This window comes from Cryptomeria japonica, chromosome 3, assembly GCF_030272615.1.
Source record: "Cryptomeria japonica chromosome 3, Sugi_1.0, whole genome shotgun sequence".
Classification (NCBI taxonomy): Eukaryota; Viridiplantae; Streptophyta; class Pinopsida; order Cupressales; family Cupressaceae; genus Cryptomeria; species Cryptomeria japonica.
Genome location: NC_081407.1, coordinates 150,433,693 through 150,443,318, shown reverse-complemented (window position 1 = coordinate 150,443,318; position 9,626 = coordinate 150,433,693).

Genomic DNA, 9,626 nt, shown 5'->3' with positions numbered 1-9,626 from the left:
TGAAGTTGCAGATTCGACATTTTCGACAGCATTTTGATATTTCCGCGTCTGCGTACTTTCGGATCGCATTTTTGATTTTCTAGCGCGTTTGCGACATCTGGATCCGCGTCTGTGTATTGGCAATATTTTATTTTGCAGGTTCCAGGAAGCGTGTCTGTGTTGTAAAGTCGCGTTTGCGCTGATTTTAACCACGTCTGTGTCCGGAAGCCGCGTCTGTGATCTGTAGTCACGTCTGCGCTTCACAGAACCGCGTCTGTGTCATGAAACTGCGTCTGTGTTGAGGGTAACCGCGTCTGTGTTCACCAGTTTCAAATTTTGGGTTTTCATTGATTCAGTTTTTTGGATTTTGCATTTAGGGTTTCAGATCTGGTTTATTTTGAGCTAACATTTTCAGATCTAGCTAACAAAATTGGTGCAGCTTGTCTTGAAGGCTAAATCATTTGGTTGAAGGCCCCTATTTTCACAAAGTCTTTTGGGTTTAAAATTTACCTAACTTGTGTGCTTGCAGGAAGGGGTGATCATTTGAAACAATCCAAACTACTAATAAATCTTTGTTGCAGGTCCTTGGCAAGGGTTTTTGGATTTTTTGTGTGCCTTGTTTTCATAGACTAGCAAACACTTCAATTGGTGCACTAAAATTGAATCATTGTCTTTTGTGTCTTGAGCAATAGGCTCTTTTTGTTTAATCTTTAGAGGGTTTGTCTTCCCGTGTGGTCATTAGGACTACTAGTGAGAAGAGAACGACCCAAGTGGTAGCGAGGAAAACCCACCTCTTCCGAACCACTATAAATAAATGTATTCATGGTGAAAACTATGGATAACGTGTGCTGATTAGTTCATACCGACACTATGTCTCCCCAAAAACCCGTTTGATCAAATTTATTTGATCAGTTGTAGGGCGTAACCCCTACCGGCTGGGAGCCTTCTGTATTTATAGAGCTGAAAGTGCCGCATGTATGACCACACGAGCGGATGCCCTTACTAGCACCATTTTGTTTTAGAGGCCCAAATCCTTCTAGTTGTTGGGGCAGGAGGTCGGACCTCTGGTAGCGGCCCACACACATACGGTTCTTAGTAGAGATACAAAGTTCACCACGGGGAGTTTTCGTGGGGACTGATGCTTAGCTGACCCGAGAAGTGAGTGCCGAGGGTGGAGCCAGTGAGGTCAAGCATCTAAGTATCCGCTCTGAATAGCGTAGCCTCGGGGGTAAAACCCCATGTGGGATCAACAACTATTGTCTTGGTCAGCCATAAGAATTGTGCTTGACTTATGTTAAACATTCAAAACATTCAAGACCAAATAGCAAAACATTGTGTCTTTTGTGTCTTCAAGTGTATGCAAAACATTTTTACATCAAACAACACACTTTTCTTAGAGTCATTTTGAGTCTAGACACTTGCAAACATTGGGTCTTCATCAACACTGTGTCCTCTTGTCATGAAAAAACAGTCAAACAGTCAAGATTTGGTCACAACAAAACGACTTCACAGATTGGAAAAAATTGCACAAATTTTACAGAAACGCGTCTGTGTCAGACATAATAGTGTCTGTGTTGCAATGGGATATTCAAAGGCATGCTCAAAATTTGGACACAAGGAAACCCGTGTCAAATTTGGGGGCAATACAATAGAACATGACATGCCTGTAGAGTATGGTATACATGCACAAAATAGATATGGTGTTCCTCAACATGAATCTATACCAAGTGGTCCATATGCGCAGCATCACTATAGACCTCCTCCATATGAACATGTGTATGATCAATATCATCCATATATGCAACATGCTCCTCCTCCAATTGGTGCCTCAAGCATGGGGTATGGTCCAAGAAGTCGATCTCCACCTAAGAACAGTTTGGAGCAACAAATCAGGGACTTACAAAAGAAAATGGAGGACATAAATACACCAAAGCCAACATACACAATGAGAGACATATGTCCTTATCCATTTGACAAAAGCATTCCAATGCCTCCTTTTCCTACACACTTTGTGACGCCTAAATTTGATAAGTATAGAGGAAAAGGAGATCCTAAGGCACACATAAGACAATTTTTCATAGCTTGCATTGAGGTAGCAGCAGAAGAGACATATTTGATGAGATTATTCCCACAAAGCCTAGGTGATCAAGCTATGGAATGGTTCTCCCAACTTTCACCTGGAATTAAGTCATGGGGTGACTTAGCAGAGGCATTTATTCAACTTTTCTCCTACAATATAGAGACAGACATATCAGTCACTACTTTGTGCAACACCAAGCAAAAAGAGGGAGAGTCTTTTGCATCATTCTTACAAAGATGGAGAAATCTAGCCAGCAGATGCTCTTGTGGAATTCCACAAAAACAAATGGTAGAAATGTTCACCCATAATGTTAACAAAGAAATTGGCTATGATCTAAGAAAAGCTTGTTTGTCCACCTTCAAGGACGTTATTGAAAAAGGCTTAGCGACAGAAAAGGTCCTAATTGAACAAGGAGTCATTAAGATATTCAAGGAAAACAAAGATGACTTTAAAGGAAAAGACAAGCCAAGATTTTGGAATAAAAACAAGAATATAGTCAATGATGGTGTTGTCGATGCCAATACAGTGCGACCCAAAGTCATCTTTTCAGGATCAAGTTCTACAAACAATCAAGTGAATACTCAAACAACTTCCAGATCACGAAGGAAGTACACTCCATTGGGAGAACCACTTGAGTCAGTTTTCAAGAAGCTTGTGGCAAACAAGGTAATCACAGTTCCAGATTTTCCTCCATATGAACCAAAGGTTAAAACAAATTGGTGGAATGATGATGAGTATTGCGAATTTCATAAGAGCAAGGGTCATAAGACAGGAAATTTTCATCGACTGAAGAACATCATACAAGATCTCATTGATAGAGGTGACATTGAGATTGAGGGACATTCGTCTAATCAAGAACATGAGATGTTTAAGGAACCATTCCCAAAACATGACAAGGGAAAAGCTAAAGCCACAGAGGATCAAACCAATTATACCAGAGCATCCTACAACTATGATTCAACTATCAATCACATTTCAATGGACAATTACATCTCTACCATTATCATCAAGGACAAAACGTCTGAGAATTCTACCCAGAGACCCAATATTGTCCTAAAAGGCGTTGGATCTTCTTCCGAACCTACCTCTGAATGTCATGTTACAACCCGCCGAGGTAAAATCACTTTGCAAGGTGCTCCAACTAAAAACACCGCTGCTTCATCAACCAAACCTGAATATGACCTTGTAGAACAGTTAGGGAAGACACCCGCGCTCATTTCCATCCTTGAGCTATTACGCATATCTCCCGCACATAAAGCCATTCTTGACAAAATCTTGAGAGATACTGTTGTTCCTACTGATCTGAACGTGGACCAGTTTCAAGCCATGGTGGGATACCTTTCCATTCCACACTCCCTTACATTCACAGAAGCCGATGACGCCTCCGTAAGTCAGCCACATAATGCACCACTACACATTGAAGCCTTCATATACAAACATCGAATAAAAAGAGTCCTGATAGATGGAGGAGCAGGTCTAAACATTTGCACATTAAGCACTATTACACAATTGGGATATTCTGATAAAGCTGTGAATTCTACAAACAAAATCACCATTAAAGCATATGATGATGAAGAGTGTTCATCCAAGGGTACAGTCATTTTACCTCTCAGAGTTGGGCCAGTTACAAAGGATGTGGTCTGTCAAGTCCTGGATTTAAATCTCACTTATAACATATTGCTAGGACGTCCTTGGATCCATGAAATGAGGGCAATCCCATCCACATATCACCAATGCATTAAGTTTCCTCATAATGGAGTGGAAGTAACAGTTAACGGGGATCCTAATCCATTCATATATTGCAATAACCTGAAATCAAAGACTGAGACCATCATTCCCAGTAATCGTGAGGTTGTTCCTTCCTCGGCATACATTGATCCTGAGTCATTAAAACCTTCGACATCAAAACAAGGTGAGCTTAAAGGCAAGTTTCAGGACAAAGACATGGGGGAATATACTTTAAATTAGACCATGTACTTACGACAAGTCATGAGTTCCCCAAAAGAATATGGAAGACCACACCCTAACAAACAAATCTCCATCATGATGCTCAAATGGGACCCTACTACCTTTCAAAGATGGGGTGAACTAGAAGAGGAAGATTTATACAAAATGCTTTTCAGAGACAATGAAGAGGAAACACAAGATCACATCAATCTACCATGTGAGAAATATGGCAAAGGCTTCAAAATTCTACAAAAAATCGGGTATGATGGAAAAAGCCCTCTGGGGTTACGAAAGGAAGGCATCATTGAACCTTTACAACCTGAATTGACTTTCAAGAAGGAACGCTCGAAAGGACTTGGTTTCTTAACTTCCAAGGTCCACACCCAAAGGACAGAAGAAGCCTTACAAATCAAAGCTACCAAAATTCAACAAGAGGATCGCTATTCCACAGATTCCAACGAATGGGAATGGGGTTCCGACAAGTCTTCCAGTGACTACGAGCTCACCGAGACATTCAGAGAGCCAGATGAACCCACAGAAGAAGAGGAGTTTTATAACAAGTTCAGAGTTGGTCAAGAAACAACCCATGAGGATTCCACACAGTCCTTGTCTCAAGGTTCTAGGTTGAAATCACATAGGATGAGAACACCTGTCCCAGAATGCGCTACTAGTGATGATAATTTGGATTCGCTCGCGATCGAGACTGATGGGGAGAGTGCCATCGATGACCTCGATAATTACCTTGACATACCCGAATATAACTGCATCTTCACTCTTAGCCCCTCTAACTTCGAAGACATTAACGACCTTCCCCTTGTTCACCACCAACTCATTGACTGGGATCATGAAGGACCTGCATAGTTTGACACATTCCAAAATGATGAAGCTTTTATTAACTATCTGGGCATACGAGATGATCTTCCCCCTGGAGACCATAAAGCGGGATACACTATAGAACTCAATAGCATGGCATATTTTGGTGAGGGTGTCGGACCTTCTAGTCGCAAAAATGTGAAAATAAGAACAAACCAAGGGTCTTATGGCGAAAACCACATTGTGGCGCTGTCTGACCCCAAAAAAGTAAAAAGAAAGGACGTATCTGAGGGTGAAAACCTTTCCGAGGCACCCGAAGATGGAAGGCTTGACATTCTCCTAGCATCATATGAGGAAAAGTCATCCATGTTGGTAGAGGAGACTATCAAAACAAACATTGGTACAGAAGAGGTTCCACACAACATATTCCTAGCTCAATCACTGACAGAGTCCGAAAGGTCAAAATTCATAAGTTTCTTCAAAGAATGACAAATCAACTTTGCCTGGTCATACGTTGATATGCCTGGATTAGATCCGGATTTGGTAATGCATCATTTGACAGTCAAACCAAGGGCAAAACTAGTAAAACAGAAATTAAGAAAAATGCATCCACAAGTGGCATTACTAGTCAAAGCAAAACTTGAGAAATTATTGGATGTCGGATTCATACGCCCAATTGATTATCCTGAATGGATCTCCAACTTGGTACCTGTTAGCAAACTAGATCGCAGCATCAGAATTTGCATAGATTTTAGAGACATCAACAAAGCTTGTCCAAAGGATGACTTCCCATTACCAAATATTGACTTGATTATTGATCTCACAGCAGGTCATGAAATGTTATCATTGATGGATGGATTCTCTGGTTATAATCAAATAAGGATCGCGCTCGAGGATCAACACAAAACATCATTTACATGTCCATGGGGAACTTTTTGCTGGAATGTCATGCCTTTCGGGCTAAAGAATGCAGGTGCTACATATCAAAGAGCCATGACTACTATCTTTCATGATCTCATGCACATAACCGTGGAAGATTATGTTGATGACCTCTTGGGCAAATCAATAGACAGAAATACACATTTGGACATACTTTCAGTCATCTTTGATCAGTTGGAAAAATACAAAGTAAGATTAAACCCCAAGAAATGTGTCTTTGGAGTAACCTCCGGGAAGCTCCTAGGATTCATTGTATCCAAAAGGGGAATTGAAGTTGATCCAACAAAAGTCAAAGCCATCTTGGCAATGCAACCACCAAGAAATATCAGTCAACTTCAATCCCTACAAGGCAGACTCCAGTCCATCCGAAGATTCATAACACAACTGGCAGATAAGTGTAATCCCTTTCAGCACCTGCTACATAAAAACATCAAATTCAAATGGGATGATAACTGTCAACAGGCTTTCTAGACGCTCAAAGATTATCTTCTAAATCCGCCAGTTCTGATGCCACCAGTTCTAGATCAACCACTGTTACTATACATATCAGCTACTCCAACAGCACTAGGGGCACTCTTAGAACAACAAATGGTTGAGGGCAAGGAAAAAGCAGTATACCACATCAGTCGCACATTGGTGGGATACGAGCTAAACTACACACCAATTGAGCGTGCATGTCTCGTCGTGGTCTTTGCTTCGCAGAAATTACGACATTACATGCTCACTCATAAGACTAAGTTAGTTGCAAGGATAGACCCATTGAAATATCTTCTCAATAAAGCAACACTTACTGGGCAATTAGCCAAATGGGTAATGATCCTGAGTGAATTTGACATCGAGTATGTGGACAGAAAAGCAATAAAAGGACAAGCCATCGCAGATCAATTAGCAGATGCTCCCATGATAGATGATGTTCCTCTGAGTTCAGAATTTCCAGATGAATCCATTTTAACAATGTCACATGCAAAGCCATGGCAACTGTACTTCGACGGCTCATACACACAACATGGGGTAGGAGCTGGCATCCTCTTTATAACTCCTCAAGGGGATTCTATACCAAAATCATACCGCTTATCATTTCCTTGCACTAACAATATAACGGAATATGAGGCATTAACAATAGGATTACGAATTGCAGTTCAATGGGAGATCCAGGAACTTCGTGTTTTTGGGGACTCCCAACTTGTCATCCGTCAAGCAACTAATGATTACCAAACAAAAGATGAAAAGTTAATGCCTTATAAACAAATGGTGGAAGACCTGAAACAACACTTCACGAAGATAGACTTTGAGCAGATACCAAGAGAGCAGAATCGCGCCGTAGATGCCATGGCTACAATTGCTTCCTTGATTGATTTAACTCCAAACGAGACCCGCTATGAGTTCTTGGTGGATAACCTTTTGGTCCCTTCATATGAGATCATGCCTACTGAGACACTATGTGTTGTCAGTCTCGAATCCCAGTTATATGGTTCCATTTTCACATACCTACGTGACAATACTTTACCTCCTAATCTATCAAATAACCAACGTCGCACTTTCATTCGCCAATCCTCTCGATATGTCATTTTAGCTGATATCCTATACCCGCGAGGTCTAGATGGCACTCTTCTTAGATGTTTAGAAAGCGACGAAGCTCAGATTGCGTTACGGGAAGTGCATGAAGGGATATGTGGTCCACATGCTAGTGGTCCTACCTTGGCCAAGAAACTCATCAGGACTGGATATTACTCGCCCAATATGGAGAAAGATTCATATCAGTTTGTCAAGAAATGTAAGCAATGTCAAATTCATGGAGACCTCATACATGCGCCAGCACAAGAACTTCAACCACTTGCATCTCCTTGGCCCTTTTGTCAGTGGGGACTCGATCTCATAGGCAAGATTCACCCTCCCTCTTCCAATGGTCATAAATTCATTATCACTGCCACAGAGTATTTTACAAAATGGATTGAAGCCGTGCCTCTCACACAAGTCATAGGAAAACAGATTGCTACATTCATCCTCAACTATATCATTTGCTGATACGGTATTCCTGTTTCCATTATTACTGATAACGGGCGTCCCTTCAAAAATCAGGATGTTTGTGAACTCTGTGACCACTTCCATATCTCCCATCATTTCTCCACACCATATTACCCCCAAGGTAATGGCCAAGATGAGGCGTCTAATAAAACAATCCTTAAAATCCTAAAGAAGACAGTCGACGATGCTGGTCGTAATTGGCATATCCAACTTAATCTTGTACTTTGGGCCTACCGCACAAGTGTCCGCACACCTACAGGAGCTACACCCTATTCACTTGTCTATGGCACTGAAGCTATCTTGCCTATTGAGGTTGAGCTACCCTCTTTACGGGTCTCTTTGCAAAACATCATCAGTGATGAAGACTATAGGGTCTCTCACTTACAAGAGCTGGAACTACTGGATGAACGAAGACAAACTGCTTTTAATCATCTCAAGGCTTATCAACAATGAATGAGTCGTAGCTACAATCACAAGGTCAAGCCTCGCACATTTGAGGTAGGGGACTTAGTTCTCAAAGAAAATCCTAAAAATCAACAAGACAGAGAGAAGAAGGGCAAGTTCGAACCAAACTGGCTTGGTCCCTACATTATTACAGTAGCATATGGATCTGGTGCATATCAGCTCTCAACTACAGAAGGTGAACCTTTGGAGGATCCTATCAACAACATGCACCTTCGCAGGTTTTACACATAGCTCTTCAGAATATTCTAATTCAAAAATATAACAAAAAAATCAAAAAATTCAAAAATACAAAAAAATTATAAAACAAAAAAATTGTTACTTGGTGAAAACCTGGCAAACAGGTGCCTTGTGACACAAAAAAAATTGAAAAATCGAAAAAAGTAAAGAGAAATAATTTCGTCCAATGGTGAAAACCACTTTGGTGGCACTCTGGGCAAGTACCATGGTGAAAACTGGGTCACCAGCGCCATGCGTAGAGACATTGCTCCTCCCTCCTTCAGGATTCACTTTCATCCTTTCACTTTGCACACACTCACGACCTATTCGTTCATAATAAACTTACCCATTCCCACCATGGCTTGTTATTGATCTACCCAAGATTGGTTAGCCATTCATAATAAACCTCCCTTTTCACCTCCCTTTCCATCCATAATAAATCAGCTCCTATCTGTGGCTAAGGCAAATCCTATGTCTAGTGATGGGTGTGGAACTGAGAGCATCACATGTTTTGAGGAGTACAGTTTCTTCCAGCTTCCTTCAGTCTATCTGCGCACAATCCACAATAAAGCAGCATCGGCATCACAGATCCGCAATAAAGTTTCATCTTCTCCACAATAAAGTATCAGTTTCATGGATTCAGTCAGTTTCAGATGAGACACAGCAGCAACAATGGGCTTCAACAAATCAAATCTTTCAACAGACTCAGACAACATATGGTTCAGTGCTATCTATCCTTTCTGTGAAAGTAAACATTGTGACCACAATCAAATAAGACTTATACAAGTGACAAGAGACACTAAAATTGAGGACTACAGTGGATGTTGGTGTCGAGTCTTGGTTTTCTTTTGATTTCATCTTTTTTTTTACATGTCTTTTAGCTTTTCCGGGATGTCTTTGACTAGAGATTCTATCTCCAGGATGTCTTTGACTAGAAAGGCGAGGATGGGGTATCATCACCTATTTGTATTTGTTGTCTATGGATTGTCTCTTAGTAATGCTATGACTTGTCCAAGGATATGAGGACACTGTGAGTCTAGTATGAACTGGGGCATTCCTTGTTTGTGACTGTCTTATCTCCATGCAAATGGGTACAATGACTTTCTGGGTCGAACATATACCTCGATTGTCATAACCTACTTGCCATAATAAAGCTCAATGA